We start from the raw sequence: 19,108 nt of genomic DNA on the forward strand, positions 1-19,108 counted from the left end.
TGTTATTGCAAGGTTGAGCCAATCCATTTTTATCTCATTATATATCTTTTTTTACCTAATGCTTTTTTATTATGTGAACTGTGCTGGGTTTTTAGATCCGATGCAGGGATGACGTTGCTATAACAACACGATGATTCATGTAATTTCTGCAACATTCTGTTGGGTGGGTTTTGCAGCTTGAAAGCTTCTATGCAGTAGTGATGGGGGTTCCTCTTGCTTGGTTCTGTCCACCCCACTGCAAATATGGTACCCAAGGGTCTTACAAATTCCCACCATCTTTGATAGTAGACACCAATTGTGCTTCCATGAAGTTCTTTGTTGACGGATGTGATGTATTGTGTTGGACATCAAACTGAGCTTCAGAAGCAAGGTCGAGGATGATAGGATGATTATTATTATTTAGTTCCACTCCCAACTTAGCAAGTGTGGCATTCACACTGCACCTTTGAGGGATTTGGAGCAATTCTGAAGCATCTCTAGCTATTCAAGCTCAAGGAGAAGAGGAAGTTGGCTTCATTCCAAAGGTAGCCAACCCTTGAGATGTGGTTGGACTACACTTCCCATCACCCCTGACCATTGACCCTGCTGCCGGGGGGCTGATGGGAGCGGGAGTCCAACTACAAATGGAAAGCACACTGTTGGCAACTCCGGCTCCCATACATCCCGGAAGAGAAGAAAGCCAAATAAAAGCCAGGTAGACTTGACAGTAAAAAGGTAAAGGGACCCCTGACAGTAAAAAGGTAAAGGGACCTTTAGACTTGTGTAGACTTGACAGTAAAAAGGTAAAGGGACCCCTGACCATTAGGTCCAGTCGTGACCGACTCTGGGGTTGCGGCACTCATCTCGCTTTATTGGCCGAGGGAGCCGGCGTACAGCTTCCGGGTCATGTGGCCAGCATGACTAAGCCACTTCTGGTGAACCAGAGCAACGCACAGAAACGCCGTTTACCTTCCCGCTGGAGTGGTCCCTATTTATCTACTTGAACTTTGAGGTGCTTTCGAACTGCTAGGTTGGCAGGAGCAGGGACCGAGCAACAGGAGCTCACCCCGTCGCGGGGATTCGAGCCGCCGACCTTCTGATCGGCAAGTCCTAGGCTCTGTGGTTTAACACACAGCACCACCTGTGTCCCTTTGACTTGACAGTAGAGCCTCTCAAAACGTTGATATTAAAGAGAAGGTGGAATAGAAGTGGTAGCTCAGTGAATGGTTTAGCCCTGAATGTTATGTTCTGTAGCATTTGTGCATCAACCCCACTGGTTGAGGCCAATGGCCCATCTAGTCCAGCATCCTGTTCTCACAGCACCCAGCCAGATACCTGTGGGAAACCCACAAGAAGGATTTGAGCACAAGAGCTCTCTCCTTGTTTGTGATTTCCAGCAACTGCTGTTCAGAAGCATTGCTGCCTCTGACAATCTTCTTTCTCTTTCTTTGGTGATCCCTCGTAGCTGAGTAAGATTGTCTTCCATAAACACAGTTTTAACAATGAGTCCATAAGTGACTATGGAGGCCAATTCTGGATCCACACGTCCTTCCACAGTGGGGACATAGGTTTCCGGGAGGGAGTTGATTACGGTGTAGGTTTGCCAAGTGTGCCTTCCTCTTAGCACGTTTCTCCCTTGCGTCCTGAGTTCGAGTGTCTTCAAAGCCCGTGACACCTTTGGTAAAGGCTGTTCAGGAGCTAGTGTGGTGTAGTGGTTAAGAGCGGTAGACTCGTAATCTGGGGAACCGGGTTCGCGTCTCCGCTCCTCCACATGCAGCTGCTGGGTGACCTTGGGCTAGTCACACGTCTCTGAAGTCTCTCAGCCCCACTCACCTCACAGAGTGTTTGTTGTGGGGGAGGAAGGGAAAGGAGAATGTTAGCTGCTTTGAGACTCCTTCGGGTAGTGATAAAGCGGGATATCAAATCCAAACTCTTCTTCTCCAATTGGAGCGCTCACAGGCAAGTGTTTCCCAATTGCTGGTGTTTATACTACCATTTTTTAGATTTGCCTTGAGAGAGTCTTTAAACCTCTTTTGTTGACCACCAGCATTACACTTTCCATTTTTAAGTTGGGAATAGAGTAGTTGCTTTGGAAGACGATCATCAGGCATCCGCACAACATGACCAGTCCAAGAAAGTTGATGTTGAAGAATCATTGCTTTGACACTGGTGGTCTTTGCTTCTTCCAATACACTGGTATTAGTTCATTTGTTTTCCCAAGTGATGTGTAGAATTTTTCGGAGACCCTGTTGATGGAATCTTTTGGGGAGAGCAGGTACAGCATAGCCATCAGGGTTGGTAGTCATCTAAAGCCCTCTCTTGCATGAGTTTGCTTAGTCCTCTTTTAAAGCCATCCAAGTTGGCGGCCATCCCTGCCTCTTGTTGGAGCAAATTCTGTACTTCGACTATGGGGTGTGTGAAGAAGCACTTCCTTTTGTATGTTCCGTTTCATGGGATGTCCACCTGTTCTAGTGTTACCAGAGAGGGAGAAAAAAAACACCTTTCTAAATCCACTTTCTCCACACCATGTAAAAAATGCTTCTGTAAAAAAGTCCTCCTGGTGGTGCAGCAATAAAATTGCTAGCACATTTGCAAAGCTAAGCAGGGTCCGCTATGGTTTCAAATTGGATGGGGCACCAGGTGTTGAGATACCTGCATTGGACTAGAGGACTGACCTCCAGGATCCATCCCAACTCTACAATTCTTTGACTTTGAACCTCTTACTCCCCTATTCAGCCACTCCCCCTATTTAGCTGTTGACAATCTCTTGTCCAAGCAAATATTAAATGCTTGGGCCCTTCCACTTGTCCTCTCTCACCAGTTTTACAAGGGCATTTCTTCCTTCGGTCTCTATGCCTTTAAATTCGGGAGCGACCTATTTTCAAACTGAAAGGTTCTTCGGGCAGGGATGGTGGGGGATGTACCTTAGATGGCTTGGAACGTTGCATTAAGAGTCTGGTGTGACAGATAAAAACACACAATTGACCCTGCCTTCCTGTCCTGGCTAATTATATTAAACTCCATTTGCATGCTGACATGAGAGTTTAAGAGGGGTCGTTGGAGCCTCGATGCATATTAAATCTGCAAAATGACAGTCCGAGGCCAGGGGAGCATTGGACAAGTGGCAATTAGGCCACTAAGAGGATCACACCATGTTTTCGTATTGCCGGGAGAGGTCTGCCGATCTTTGCCTTTCAATGCTTGACAGAGACACCCAGAGGTGCCTCTTGACTGCATTAGTGGCAGGATCAGTGCGGTGAAAGACAGCAGGCGGCCTCTTAGCAGAAAGTGGTGCGGTAGGTGTTTTGCGGAAAAATAGTAAGCCCATCAGCAGAGCGGCCCAGTAGCCCCTGCCAGATTCCTTGCTCCTTTGGTCCTGCTGAGGGAACTATGTCACTCAAAGGATGTGCTGGCCTTCCCAAAATCTGCTCTGAGGTTTATTTTTACATCCAAGTAGGATATGAACATGAGCCAATCACTGCCTCACAGCCTAACCTGCCAAGCAGTGTAGATGAGAAGGGAGATAACCATAAATTCCTCTTGGGGGGGAAATATGGGATAAAAATGCAACACACAACCAGATAGTTCTGAGGGTGGTCGAATGAGTTCTATGGGGGAGTGATTTTTTTTATGAATACCCCCAAATTTTATTTTTTAATCCCTGCAAGTAGAAAAGTAGAGCGTCAAGAGTCCAGCCCATCCTTCTCCTTGCTGTGCTGGTTTCCTATTGCAGTGGCCTTCTCCTCTTGCTCCCCAGCAGTCTAAAATGGTACGTTCGATTCTACCACCTCAGAAGGACCTAGTTGGATCAGGACCATGACCCATCTAGTCCAGTGTTGTGTTGTCACAGCAGAGAACCAGGTGCCTCTTGGAAGTCCCGTGATTCCTGTGTTGAAGGGGGTTGCATTAGATGACCTTTGGAGTCCCAGCTCTACTATTCTCTGATTCTATGCATTAAGGAGCAGAACAAAACACAGCTTCCCTTCCACCTCAAGAACTGCTCTACCTCCCCAAGATCTGTACCGTGCCACACCATTTTCTCCATGCTGCCTCTTAAAGAGTAAAGGGACCCCTGACTGTTAGGTCCAGTCGCAGAGGACTCTGGGGTTGCGGCGCTCATCTCACTTTATTGGCCAAGGGAGCTGGCGTACAGCTTCCGGGTCATGTGGCCAGCATGACTAAGCCACTTCTGGCGAACCAGAGCAGCACACGGAAACACCATTTACCTTCACGCCGGAGTGGTACCTATTTATCTACTTGCACTTTGACGTGCTTTAAAACTGCTAGGTTGGCAGGAGCAGGGACTGAGCAATGGGAGCTCACCCCATCACGGGGATTCGAACCGCCAACTTTCTGATGAGCAAGTCCTAGGTTCTGTGGTTTAACCCACAGCGCCAACCACGTCCCATGCTGCCTCTTAAAGTAAAGATAAAGGTAAAGGGACCCCTGACCATTAGGTCCAGTCGTGACAGACTCTGGGGTTGCGGCGCTCATCTTGCTTTACTGGCTGAGGGAGCCGGCATACAGCTTCTGGGTCATGTGGCCAGCATGGCTAAGCCACTTCTGGTGAACCAGAGCAGCACACGGAAACGCCGTTTACCTTCCCATCGGAGTGGTACCTATTTATCTACTTGCACTTTGACATGCTTTCAAACTGCTAGGTTGGCAGGAGCAGGGACCGAAAACGGAAGCTCACCCCGTTGCGGGGATTCGAACCTCCGACCTTCTGATCGACAAGTCCTAGGCTCTGTGCTTTAGACCACAGCACCACCCATGCTGCCTCTTAGCCTGGGTCAATTACCCTCATTTCTGCTTTGTCCCCTCACTTTCTTACCTTAACTACCAGCAGAAGTTCTAGTTACAGGTAGGTAGCCATGTTGGTCTGCCGTAGTCGAAACAAAATTAAAAAAAAAAATCCTTCCAGTAACACCTTTCGACTACCAACAGAAGATTTGCCAAAAAAGCCCACCTCATTGTATTTTTAAAGTGAAGCATTTTCCCCCGATGTGCTGAGTATAGTTGCAGTTTTAAAGCTGGCTGGATTTGGGGGGAAGTATTTGCTTAATCTCTTTCCATTGACGTTTCTCCTTTTTCCTTTTTGGTATGTTTTAAAATAATTATTACCTGTCCAAAGCATTTGAGGCTGGGAAGGCTGATAATTAGTAGGTCTGCAAACCTTAATTGGTTTAATCGGCAGATCAATCCACTAAAGCTTTAATTGATTAATTTGTAGGGCTCCAAGTTGAGACACACTTTCCTTTTATTTATTTTCTTCCGGCGAGCTACTACGTTAGGGAACAGAAAGGAATATAAGAAAGGAAAGTGAGGCCTACAACAGCAAAAAAATTGTAGTGTGGAGTTCAAATTTCCAAGTGCTTCACCACAATTCATTCCCCACAAGTGTTCCCAAACAGATAGTTACCCTCTCCTGCCCTCCCACCTTAAAACAATATTGCACTTATCTATGAATAGACTTCACCCAAACCTGCCGATTTCTGCCTCTTGTGCATGAATGATGCAATCAAGTTAAAGCAGTAGGGAGTATGAACTGAACACCAGAAACAAAGGGAATCGTGTCTTCCTAGCCACATGTTTCGGTGTTACCTTGGTTCTCAAACTCCTTGGTACTCAAACAACTTGGAACCCAAACACTGCAAACCCAGAATTAAGTGTTCCAGTTCGCAAACTTCTTTCGGAAGCCAAATGTGCTCCGTTTTGAGTGTTACACTTCGGTTTTGGGTGCCACGCTTCCGTTTTGAGTGTTATGCTGAGCTCTGTCTATTTTTGCTATTTATTTTCCGTTTTTGTTTTTGTGGCTCTTTTGGTTTCGTTTTTGTGACTGTGTGGACCCCAGTTCAGCTACTGATTGATTGATTGTGTGACTGCAGTACATTGTTTATAGCTTTCATTTTATGGATCAAGGCTCTTGTTAGATAGTAAAAAATCATGATAAATTGCTGTTTCAGGGGTTGTTTTTAAAAGTCTGGAACGTATTAATCCATTCTGCATTATGGGAAAGCACGCCTTGGTTCTGGAACGGACTTCCGGAACGGATTAAGTTTGAGAACCAAGGTACCACCATATAGTCCTGTACAGTTGCACCAAACTGTTGTTGGCATCCGACTGCCTCAAGAAACAATGGAAGTGCACCTCCGGGGGTGAAGTCAAACTGCTACATTAGCAGTACCGAGGTGATTTCCCTAGGGTGCAAGCTTGGGTAATGTGTCTGCAGGGACTGGGCTTCCCAGACAACAAGACCTGCCCCTCTTGTCCTCACTGTTGTTGTCCAAAGGAAAGCAGAACAAGACTGTTGGCATCAGCTTGGCTGCAGGAGTTGCCAGAAGGAGGCATACAAAGTGCCATCCAACCACCTTAGGGACTCCACTCTGGATTTGTGCAGCGTTGACTCCTTAGCCTTTTCTTCTTCTGAAGATATCTGGCAAAAAACTACTCGTTGCAGAGTCCTTGGTATAGTAGTACTGGTAACAACAGAATATTAAAATACAAAAAAATTCCTTCCAGTAGCACCTTAAAGACCAACTAAGTCAGTTCTTGGTATGAGCTTTCGTGTGCATGCACACTTCTTCAGATAAGTGCATGCACACGAAAGCTCATACCAAGAACTGACTTAGTTGGTCTTTAAGGTGCTACTGGAAGGAATTTTTTTGTTTTGACTATGGCAGACCAACACGGCTACCTATCTGTAATTAAAATACAGTAATCCATCAAACATTAAAAGCTTCCCTAAACAGGGCTGCCTTCAGATGTCTTTTAAAAGTCTGGTAGTTGTTGTTTCTTTGACATCTGGTGGGAGGGTGTTCCACAGGGTGGGTGCCACCACCGAGAAGGCCCTCTGCCTGGTTCCCTGTAACTTGGCTTCTTGCAGCCAGAAGGCCCTCAGCGCTGGACCTCAGTGTCTGGGCAGAACGATGGGGGTGGAGATGCTCCTTCAGGTATACTGGACTGGGGCCGTTTAGGGCTTTAAAGGTCAGCACCAACACTTTGAATTGTGCTCGGAAACGTACTGGGAGCCAGTGTAGGTCTTTCAAGACCGATGTTATGTGGCCTCAGCAGCTGCTCCCAGTCACCAGTATAGCTGCTGCATTCTGGATTAGTTGTAGTTTCCGGGTCACCTTCAAAGGTAGCCCCACATAGAGCACATTGCAGTAGTCTAAGCGAGAGATAACTAGAGCATGCACCACTCTGGCGAGACAGTCTGCGGGCAGGTAGAACAGCTTCATTCACATTGCTTCCACTAGGAAAAGGTCCTTAGAGGCTATTTATTTGTAGTGTTTATTTAGCAATGTTTCTATATTTCATTGAAAGTTAATTATTGCAACCATGCTGTAAGACTGGCCAACATTATCATTACCATCCATTTCCTAGAACTGTGCATAGGCTGAAGCAGAGAGTATGTGGTCTGTTTCCAAGGATGTTCATAGCAATGTGGAATCTGAATCGCTGCACCACATTTCTGTTTGGTTTCAATGATCAACACAATTTGTTTAGGGTAAATTGGACTCTACATTACTCATTCAGTCCCCACCCCCCATATTGTTTCCATAGATTGTCGGGAGAATCTTGGCTGATCGGGAGAGGTGGACTTTGGGAAACCTCCATAGAAAATTTGGTATTGTTTCTGCACAAGGTAACGACAAGTTAAGTTCTTAAATTTAGTGACCTGATACTTGGGGGTTGTGTATTGAATAGGATGGTGTGCTATTTCCCTTGCCTCTGGGTCCCAGAGTTGGCTTGAGGAGGACTCTAATTCAGATGATGCACCAGCCATTCTGCTTGAGGGGCTATGCTGCCGTAGCCTGAAAACGTGGCTCTTCCATCAATCATCTTCTCAATCTGAAGTCCTTTAAATATTGCAACAATCTCCGCTGGCAGATGGAGCCAATGGAAGTGCCACCAGCCTTTTTAAGATTGCAGAGGACTTTAAGCCTTTGCTGATATAGTGTCAGGCCAAACTCATTTACCTCCACACTGGGCTCACTGGGAGCTGTCCAGGGTCCTGGTTTGCCTTATCCCACCTTAGCCTGGACCTGAAGAAGCTCTGGTATTTGTTACTGCCTTCCCTGTGACATTTCAGCCCCAATGGAACAGGATAGGTAGGATGTCGCTGAAGACAAATGCAAAAATCCTTCCTAGATGTTTTTTGGGATTACAACTCCTATCAGTTCCACCCAAAAAACATCTGGGTTAGGGAAGGCTGGTTTAAAGTGAGGTTAATGATTCCTAGACTAGTCACATGGGCGATCTAGTCACAGGCCAATCATGACTGGAGCAATGCTTCTTGAACAGGAGGACCCATCCGTACCATGTCATAGAACCCAAAGCCACAAGAGTGGCACCTTTTGATGCTGATGTCTTCCTCTCTCCTCCCCAATCACTCTCCTGCTTGTTACTCAATCCTGATATAAGCATGGGTTTTCTATGCCCATACAAGAAAGGACAGTAAACTGTGGGTGGCATCTTGTTCTGTTAGTGCAAGGACTTTGGCTTTGTAATAGAACTTCCCCTCTTCTCCCTATGCAGCCCATAAATAATTTGTAGGGCTCCTCCTAACCCACCAGAATGGAGTTTGGTTGAGGATGGGCACCTGTGGGGAGAAGGAGAGCAGCTCTGTTGTGCAATTGGAAATCCTTCATCTTATGGAACAAGTGCATTGGATGCTCATCCCTTCATAAAGTGTCATCTCAAAGGCTTCTGAAGGACCACTTGGTTTGCTATGGAGGTGAGAAGAAGCTGATACAGTGTCTTCTAGGAAGTTTGATGTAGCTATAAGGATGTGATAGCTGGTGATGGACCAGTTAGTGCATTTCAAGCCCTCCAAATTCCATTCTTCTTTGAAGACCTTGGCAGTATCCCAGTGGGTGTGTAACTCCACCATTGGTTTGCCTCTGAGTTAACACGTAATGAATTACCATCCAGCCCACAAATCTAAAATGTTTGATGGGTCGATCTAATTGGCTGTATTTCAATCTATGCCTATAACTTAAAGGGCATTGAAAATGACCAGTAGATTGAAACAGGTCTTGCGATTGTATATAAAAACATTTTTGGGGGGGAACACAGACATTCTTGTGTGTATTCAGATTTGACCCTGTGAGGCAGTATACTAGCAATTTCATCCATATTAACTCTCAATTGACACGTTTATTATTCCTGTGCAAGTAGAGTTGTGCTTTGTTACTCTCTCTCCGAGGTGAAGCTAGTCACACATAATGCTTCATTACAATGTTTTCGGCAGAAGATTTCTATGGTGTGCCATGGATGTTTTCAGTAACGCGGGATTTAATACACTTACTTCGTTAAAAAGAAGGGGGGGGGAGAAAGGCCCTTTAAACTTTTTGAAATCTGTTAAACTTGCCAAAATATACCATTCGTCTGACAATAAATGTTGGAAATGTAAAGAAAATGAAGGAACATTCTTCCACCTCTGGTGGACATGCCCTAAGGTGAAGGCCTTCTGGGAAATGATATACAATGAGCTGAAAAAGGTATTTAAGTATACCTTCACTAAGAAACCAGAGGCCTTCCTTCTGGGTATTGTCGGCCAGAAGGTGTTAAAGAAGGATCGAACATTTTTCATGTATGCAACAACGGCAGCAAGGATTCTCATCGCAAAAAATTGGAAAACTCAAGATTTACCCACACTGGAAGAGTGGCAGATGCAGCTGATGGACTATATACAACTGGCCGAGATGACTGGCAGAATCCGAGACCTGGGAGAAGAAAAGATGGAGGAAGACTGGGAGAAATTCAAGATGTATTTACAAAAACATTGTAATTTGTTTGAATGTTAAGAAGGATGCTAGATTATAAAAAACTGGCCACCACTAAACTAGATTTAAATTTGATGATAAGTGAGACTAAAGAAAATATAAAAATTTTATTGGAAAAAGTGTTAAATCATATTGGAATGTGTGGACATGAGATTGTAAACAAGCTGATAATTTGTTTGGAAAAATTTTTTTTTTTTAATGATGTAAATGGGAGAGGGGGACGTGAGGGAGTCCAAAGAAGTGAAGAATTTGTTGTTATAAAAGTAAGATTGTTTTATGTGTGCATTTATATTTTAAAAAAAACCTTAATAAATATTTATAAAAAAAAAAATTAAAAAAAAAAAATAAACTTTTTGAAATCTATCCCAACTTTTCGTGGCTGCTGTCATAGCTCTGGCATATTTTGACACTAACGACTAGAGCTGAAGCGATAGGAGGTAAGAATTGTACAATGTTGCCTGCAGGTCTTGATGGCGAAGCTAGGTTAGCTACCATGGAAACGGAGTGAGCCATGGTCCCCCGTTCAGTGAGATGTTCCTGGGCTACCCACTGGTGATTTTTGCAAAGTTAATTGTTTTATGTAGAAATGTGCAAGCAGAGAACATCGGAGGCAAACCTACCCCCTATAAGCAAATAACCCAACTGGTATTCCTGTATCAGCTTCCCCAAAGAGAGCAACTAGACTCCAAAGATGCATCAGCCAAGTCTCTCACTTCTCCTGTGTCCAGTTTAATTACAGTTATTACAGTAGTTTCTAATGATAAACTGGGCATTTATGCATCATGTTCTCACCTCCCTTCAGAAGGTGGGCTCCGAACCTCATCACTGAAAACAAATTGCCCGTCCAGGGGGGAAATGCTTGCACGCGAACAAGAAATGTAATAAATGATAAGTAATAATACCCCCCTGCCTACTCCATCTTAGTTCTTTTTCCAAGTCCCTGGATTTCATCAGATAGCATTTCAAGCAAAATAACTTAAATAATAGTATTGAATTTAAGAAGGATATTGACAAAAAATGGAGCATGTCCATCAATTCTTGCCTAACGTAATGTTTTGGGGAGAATTGGGGTGTTCTTGGGTGAAATATGCAAGGCATTTAGTGGGGATCTGAATGTTTGGACGAGCATGTTGTTCAGCCCGGGTAAAGCAAGAACAGCAGGACTTAACATGAGTGCTCAGAAACACGAGGAGATGTCTTATTACGGAACACACAGACCAACTTACTGTTCCAATGTGTAACAGTGACTCTATAAGGCTTCTTTAAAAGTCCATTCTTCCCCCAAACACATGCCCTGCATATGCTATCAAGCAGGCTATCAAGTTGGGGAAGAGTAGAGTAGCTGAATCCAGGAATGTGAAGATCTGTCACTGGTTACTGGTATGGAACCCCCCCCCCCAGTGAATTTTGTTCATGGGGGGATTTGAAAAAAACAGCAGAGAGTTGTTGCCTTCAAGCCCTGTTTCTGCGCCTCTTGGAAGCCTCTGATTGGCCATTGTGGGAAATGGGATTCTGCACTTCATTAACCTTTGGCCAGATCCATCTGTGCTTTTCATTGCAGCAACTGTTTTTGTAATTGAAGGATCTAGAACTGGAGACCCCGCAGTTCATTTTTGCAAGGGGGTGGGGGATTTTCCCCTGTTCCCGAGAGGGGGATGATGGCTTCAAGATGCCAAACTTAATGAGTCCCTGTTTTTAATCTGTGCAGAAATAGCTTAGCATCTGGTTGGGTTCATCTGTGAGTAACAAGGTCCCTCCCATGTTGTTCCCTGGACCTTTCCTTCAAGCGCTGTGTAGGCTGGAGATGAATAATGTCTCTCATGTCGAAAGCGTCGAGAATTCCAAAGTACCCTGGCGAGATGCACAAATAAACCTTCAGAGGTTCCTGCACATACACACATATCTTCTGCTGCTTTCTGGTTGCCGTGTGGAGGTTTCCAACATCATTTGCCTTGCTAGGGTTGCGCTGGGCATGTTGAACCAAGAGGCCCTGGTGCTGGCGTTCATTTGCCACTACCTTCAGCCACCAGGGCTGATGGAGAACTAAGCCAGAATGCAGCCATCGCAGGCCTCTTAATCTTCGGCAATCAATTGACCCAGGAGAGCTTCTCCCAAACCTTCTATACAGGAACATAAGACCAGTGGTCCCTCTTTTCAAATAGTGTCTACAGAAATGGGCAGAAGCTCTCCAGGGTCTCCCAGCCTTAACTGCTGTTGTTGTTGTTTAGTCGTGTCTGACTCTTCATGACCCCATGGACCAGAGCACTCCAGGCACTCCTGTCTTCCACTGCCTCCCGCAGTTTGGTCAAACTCATGCTGGTACCTTCAAGAACAGTGTCCAACCATCTCGTCCTCTGTCGTCCCCTTCTCCTTGTGCCCTCCATCTTTCCCAACATCAGGGTCTTTTCCAGGGAGTCTTCTCTTCTCATGAGGTGGCCAAAGTATTGGAGCCTCAGCTTCAGGATCTGTCCTTTCAGTGAGCACTCAGGGCTGATTTCCTTCAGAATGGAGAGGTTTGATCTTCTTGCAGTCCATGGGACTCTCAAGAGTCTCCTCCCGCACCAGAATTCAAAAGCATCAAACCTGGGACCTTCTGAATGCAAAGCAGACACTCCATCACTGAGCTAAGGACCTTCCCTCTGTGCCATGTACTGTGTCATGTACTTCATCAATGTGGACAACTCATGGCTAGGAGGAAACACTAGGCTATGGCTTTAGGCTTCCATGTACCTGCACCATTTACAAAGAGACCCACTTTTCCATTAGCAATGTCTTCTAATGGCAAACAGCTCAAAACGGGCCTGCAGATATTGAAAGGATCCCTTCTTTTCCCGGTTGCTTTGAAAATTGATAAGAATTTTGGATCTCCCCACTCCCATCTGCCCGGGTTTCAGTTCTGCTCTTTAACTGAAGTGTGATGGGTAAAACCTCTATTTTTGTTGCAATTCATTCCCAGAGCTGCTTGATAGCTTTCCAGATCTGTCACACTCTCAAATCAAACTTGACACCCTTATAATAGGGCGTGTTAAATATATAATGGTGTCATTTGTGTATTTGCGCTGTTACGAGCTCCTTCCCATGAATAGTAACTTATTTTTATATCTTAAACTTTTTCATCCTTCAACTTGAATTGAGCTCTAGCTTGTTTCCAGATCTGCTTTTCTGAGAGGCATCTGAGAGGCTGGCCTGTCCAGGTTCCATGTTAGCAGGTATTAAATGATGAAGAGTGCATGATTCTTGTGTTATGGTTTCTCACATTTTGTGGCAGGGACACTCAAATGCTTCCCCAGATTGATGTCTCCAGTGAGTGCTCATTGGGCTCTGATACACACAAGTTCTAGGAAGACCAATGGTCCATCTATCTCAGTATTATTTGCAATGACTGGTAGTAGTGTTCCAGAATTTCAGGAAGGGGCCTCTTCTAGCCATAGCTTGAGATGCTCAAGATTGAACCCAGAACCTTCTGTGTGCACGTCAAATGTTCTGTCACCATGGCAAGAGGAAATATCTCACGTCCAGATCAATTCTGTAGGACAGATGTGAACAGACTTCAGTCTTCTTTTGTCGGGCAAAAAGAAATAGAATCCCCATAGGGAACACCAACATATTTTAAACTTAGAAAGCAAGGAGTCTGTACTCAGGAGCTCTAAAGGTATAACTGTGGCAATGATCCAAAATTTATGGGGTTTCCCTTAAGGCTGGTCCAGCAGCTGGTGCAAGATTGCTGAAGGGAAAGTCGACAACACTATTTCTCAATGAAATACATTGGTTGCCAATATGCTCCTGGGCCATTTTAGGGTCTTGCCTTTAGCAGGTGAAGTCCTGAATTTAATGACACCTGATTGTCTTTGGGACTGCCTTACCTTATAAGAATCCTGCTTGGACTCTGCATTCCACTAGAGAGACATTCTTAGTTAGGCCACATGTTCCTAGGATCCATCTTATCTCTGCAAAATACAAGGTTTTTGGTGTGGCAGCAGTGTGGTGTTAGGGGAGGTGTAGTATATCTTGTGGGGGACGTGGGTGGCGCTGTGGCCTAAACCACTGAGCCTGTTGGGCTTGCCAATCGGAAGGTCAGCAGTTCGAATCCCCATGAAAAGGTGAGCTCCCGTTGCTCTGTCCCAGCTCCTACCAACCTAGCAGTTCCAAAGCACGCCAGTGCAAGTAGATAAATAGGTACCACTGTGGCAGGAAGGTAAACAGCATTTCCGTGCCCTCTGGTTTCCGCCATGGTGTTCCGTTGCACCAGAAGCGGTTTAATCATGCTGGCCACATGACCCGGAAAGCTGTCTGTGGACAAACGCCGTCTCCCTCAGCTTGAAGCGAGATGACTGGCCTTAGCCATCCAGGGGTCCTTTACCGTTTACCTTTACCTTACCAAGTACCTCTTGTGGGGGAAATGTCATGCTCCTTCTGGGGTAGCTTCTCCACTTTTGGTCCCCACCCTGAATTCACCTCTCACCTGTGGCTCTTAGAAGCTGTTAGCATGTGATAATGGCCACAGCCCGGGAATGGCATCGACTGGCTAGCTAAACCAGGTGAGGGTAGCTGAAGGGTCTCAAACCCTCAGTGAGTTACAGATTTCCCCTGCATGCAAAGACAAGCTCTGGCAGAATGAGCAGACAAGACCAAGAGTGGGTCCAATGGTCAAGAAGGCTGTTTTTGCACACACTGTAGAGTAGCCTTTCTAAACCTGTGGGTCCCCAGATTTTGTTGAACTACAAGCAAGGAGTGTGTACTCAGGAGCTCTAAACGTATAACTGATCTGTGGCAATGATCCAAAATTCATGGGGTTTCCCTTAAGGCCAGTCCAGCAGGTGCAGCTGCTGCAAGATTGCTGAAGGGATAGTCAACAACACTATTTCTCAAAGAAATGCATTGGTTGCCAATATGCTACTGGGGCATTTTAGGGTCTTGCATTTAGCAGGTGAAGTCCTGAATTTAATGACACCAGATTGTCTTTGGGACTGCCTTACCTTATAAAAATCCTGCCTGGTCTCTGCATCCCTGAGCCAGAGCTCAGGGATGATGGGAGTTGTAGTCCAACAACAAATGGGGACCCACAGGTTGAGAACCGCTGCTGTAGAGGTAAGCGAGGGGCAGATGGGGCTTGTCCACCTGGGAAGGTAGCCCATCTAGGAGAAGGAAGACTCTCATCCTAAACCTCCACTGCCTTGCGGAATATCTTCAGGAAAAGAGAAGGCTAAGGAGTTTACCCTACACAAATCAATCTGGAGGGGAGTCCCTAAGATGGTTGGGTGGCACCTTGTATGCCTCCTTCCAGCAACTCCTGCAGCCAAGCTGGTGCTAAACGTCTTGCTCTGCTTACCTTTGGACCACCTCAGCAAGGACGAGAGGGGGGTCTTGTCGTCTGGGCAGCCCAGGGGCTCCATACATCCTAGGCTTCTGCCCCGGGAAGGTCGTTTCAGTACTGCTAACACAGCGGTTTAACTTCACCCATTATCTCTTGAGACAGAAGTATACCGAAAACAACAGTGTTGGAGCACATTGCCTTTTGGAATGTGCTCCTGGTAAATATCAGGCAGGTGCCTAAAATGTTAGCGTTTGGATGCTTGCTTGCAATGCATTTGTTCACCCAGTCTTTCCCTGAGGAGTGATACAGTAAAGCTGATGATGGATCTGATTCATTGATTTGTTTGTAATTTGTTTTTATTGATGCAATTTAATTAAAGATCTCCATGTTGTTTAACACCATCATACTTCCCCCCCCCCCAACTGTTTAGAAATATTTGCTAAGTAAAGAAAAATAAACACACATGCTTTCTGGAGACCATACAGCTGCCAGAAATGCCTGGCTGGATTATATCTAGGTGCATCCAGTCCAGTGTTTATTGCAAGACTCCCAGTAACCAACAAGGAGGAGGTTGTTTACTGGAAAACGGGAAAAAAATAAGACGAGTCCTGCTGGATCAGGCCCATCTAGATGCCTCTGGGAAGCCCTCAAGAGGCGGGAGGAAGCAGACCTGCAGCTGATGCTTGAAAGTATTTCATTAATTCGTTTCAGACCTTCTCTTCCTCCCAGAGGAGTCCCTGGGCCATGGTTGTTCTCACTCCAGACTTTGCTTATGTTTTTAAGGCAACTTCTCTTGGGCCCATTCTTGGCTGGACAGTGACACCTCTTTTATTTACAAATTTATATCTCTACATTTGGCTAGATGCATCTTGGGTGGGCTTGATCTGTTGTGCAGCGGAATGTTCAATGATCTATTATATTTTAAAGTTGCTTGCTCAAAGCCACCTTTGAGAATGGCATCGGTGAGGGTGGTGACCCTCGCTAATGCCAAGGTTCTTTGTAGCTTGGACCAGGGAAGCCCAGGGCTGAGACTGGGATCTGGCCCACTTAGATAGCGGGTGTTGCCTGTACTCAGTCCCTGAGCCCTCTGCAACAGAGGCAGCCAACGTGGTGCCCTCCACATCCTTCAGACCGCAACTCCCATCAGCCCAAGCCAGTGTGGCCATTGCTCAAGGATGATGGGAGCTGCAGTCCAGCCACCTCTGGAAGGCCACAGATTTGCTCTGCCTGCTGCCTTGTGTAAGAGCAGCAGTTCTCAACCTGTGGATCCCCAGATGTTGTTGGACTACAACTCCCATCACCCCTAGCTAGCAAGGCCAGAGCTCAGGGATGATGGGAGTTGTAGTCCAGCAACATCTGGGGACCCACTGGTTGAGAACTGCTGTGTAAGAGGCACTTAACAAACAGTGTCTTCACTTTCCTTGATGTCCCAACTCTTTTATTTGCCTGCCTGCCTGCATTCTGGCTTGCTTTATGGTCTTGAAACTATTGCTCATTGACCCAGAGACCTTATCTAAGTTTATATCCTGGAATGGCTCCCCAGCCTGCGTGGAGAAGTAACATTTTCATTAGCCACTTGCCAAGAATAGTCTGAAGATATACATATTAAGAAAACCAAAAGAAGAGGGGGGTGGGGTGGGGAAGATAACTCTAATCAGTTTTTAAACTTCGGAGTCCATTTACCGGAGCATATCTTTGCTGTGAATAAATCGACTGGGCCTGGGTGGGGTGAAGGAGGCATAGCTCAGATTGCAAAGCTTGCGTTTTGTATAGATTTATTTCCTGCCATCTCTAAGGGCTGGGACAACCCTTGCCCGATTTTTTGGAGAACTGCAGTCAGTCTGAGCAGATGATTCTGGGGTCAGTGAGTAAGTCACAGAATCATAGAATTGCAGAGTTGGAAAAGGACACCAGGGATCATCTCTTGCAATCTTCTTCAGTGCAGGAATCTCAGCTAAAGCATCCGTAACAGATGGCCTCCCAACCTCTGTTAAAAAACCTCCTGTGAAGGAGAGTCCACCACATTTTGAGGGAGTCCATTCCACTGTTGAGCAGCTCTTGCTGGAAGAAAGTTCTTCCTAATGGCTAGTTGGAATCTCCTTTCTTGCAACTGGAATCCATTGGCTCTGGAGCAGGAGACATCAAGCTTGCTCCATCTTATTGTCACTATTACTTAGATTTCTATGCAGCCTTTTACCTGCATAAAAATACAGAAGGAGAACACAAAATACATAACAAAAGCCAGAACAAACCAGAAACCCTCCTCCTGCAAATACGTTTCAAACGCCATATAATGTTAATTGGACAAAGGTCTAGTTATAGAGAAACATTTTCACCTGGCACCTAAAGATGTGTAGTGATGGTGTCAGGCGAGCCTCACTGGGGAGAGCATTTCACAAACGGGGAGCCACCACAGAGAAGGTCTGTTCTCATGTTGTTGCCCACCAGACCTCTTGTTGAGGAGGTACATGATGATGAGCACAGGATCTAAGTCTGCTTTCAGGTCTTTAAGGTATTGTGTTCCTGAGCATGTATATACATTTGAGACATATGCAGGTTTTGGTGTCCTCGGGTGTCTTCCCGTGTAAAAGTTGGGGTGTCTAGGCGACGTTTCGACGAGGTCTCACTCGTCATCTTCAGGCTGGTGCTTTCGGCTTCTTGTTACTGGAACAGAGCAGGATCTCAGTGTTTGAGTTCCTATAAATACTGTAGAGGGGGTGTGGTGTATAGCCTCCAATGTTCTGGGCAGAGAGGAAGTTCCCAGGCTAGTGTGCCTTTTCTTCTTTTGTTCCTTAATTACTTGAGAGATATCTTGAGTGATTTCTTGAGTGATATCCTGAGTACCACTTAGGTGGGTCATTAGGTGTGGATTAGTTGTTAAAGTCTTTGTGTCTTGACCTCTTGAACTTTGTGAAGAGTTTTCCTGAGAAGATGGCTGTACTGTACTTAGTTGTGCTCTGGCTTGGCTTCGTGTATAGGGGCGAGCTGTGGTTTTGTGGCTTGTGTCAGCCAGATCTGGAAAACTCTTCACAAACTCTTCACAACTCTTCACAGCCAGGTTTTGTGGCTTGTGTCAGCCAGACATATATATATACTGAAAGACTTCAATACAGTTGACGAGTTGAACATTTTAGAGATGTTGATAATTAAAAGCTCTTTTTCTTTCTTCAGTTGATTTTCGTATAATATTGGGATCCAAACTGCACACATGCAGAGTGGCCTTAGCCAGATGGGAAATTGACATGCCTTTGCTGCAAACAACACCAACAGAGACTGAGAGAAGTGTTTACCTTCGTCCAAATGTTCTGAATGTAGTTATGAAAAAGCCTTCTTATATAAGCTTCACCAAATACCCTCGACTGCTAGGAGAAATAGGAAAAGAGAAGGATATTTTGAGATCCATTGTACGCCGTCTGAAGAAACCAGCATAAAGATAACAGCATTGCTATAGAATTCTTCACTTGCTATGCGCATAGAATATCTGGCTTAAGTTAACCTTCAGCTATAAAAGTACATACCTTTCATGTGACAGCCCTTCAGATATTTAAAGATTGCTGTCGTATCCCCTCTCAGTCTTCTCCAGGCTAAGCATTCCTCTCTCCCTCAACTGTTCCTTATAAAGTTTGGTTTCCAGACCCTTGATCATCTTGATCGCCCTTCTTTGCTCATCTTCCAGCTTGTCAAAACATTTCTTCAACTGTGATGCCCACAACTGGACACAGGACTCTAGATGTGGCCTCACCAAGGCAGGATAGAATGGTGCTATTCCTTCCCTTGACCTGGACAATAGACTTCTGTAGAAAAGCATTAGCCTTTTTTTGCTGTTGCATCACACCATCAATTCATGTAAAGCTTGTGGTCTTCTAAGACCTCTAGATCTTTTCTGTTCAGAATCTGAAGTGAGATACCAATGCAATGGAAGTTGCGCCCAGTTCCAGTCACCACACAACTTAAGGTCCAAAATAGTTTACTGCTGCAGAAGATGAAGTTTCATTAACTCAGTACCAGAAATTGATATATACAT

At 45.4% G+C, this 19,108-nt stretch overlaps 1 protein-coding gene across 1 annotated transcript in view; it reads left to right on the plus strand.

The window, feature by feature from the left end:
- TSNARE1 (t-SNARE domain containing 1) overlaps positions 1-19,108 on the plus strand; it is a 383,201-nt gene that overhangs the window by 41,324 nt on the left and 322,769 nt on the right. Inside the window, exon 2 of the mRNA XM_081874759.1 lies at positions 7,546-7,627. The gene's annotated coding sequence lies outside the window, so the exon portion shown is untranslated. The remainder of the gene's footprint in view (positions 1-7,545; positions 7,628-19,108) is intronic.

The sequence above is a fragment of the Podarcis erhardii genome, assembly GCF_964252035.2.
Source record: "Podarcis erhardii genome assembly, chromosome: 8".
NCBI lineage: Eukaryota > Metazoa > Chordata > Lepidosauria > Squamata > Lacertidae > Podarcis > Podarcis erhardii.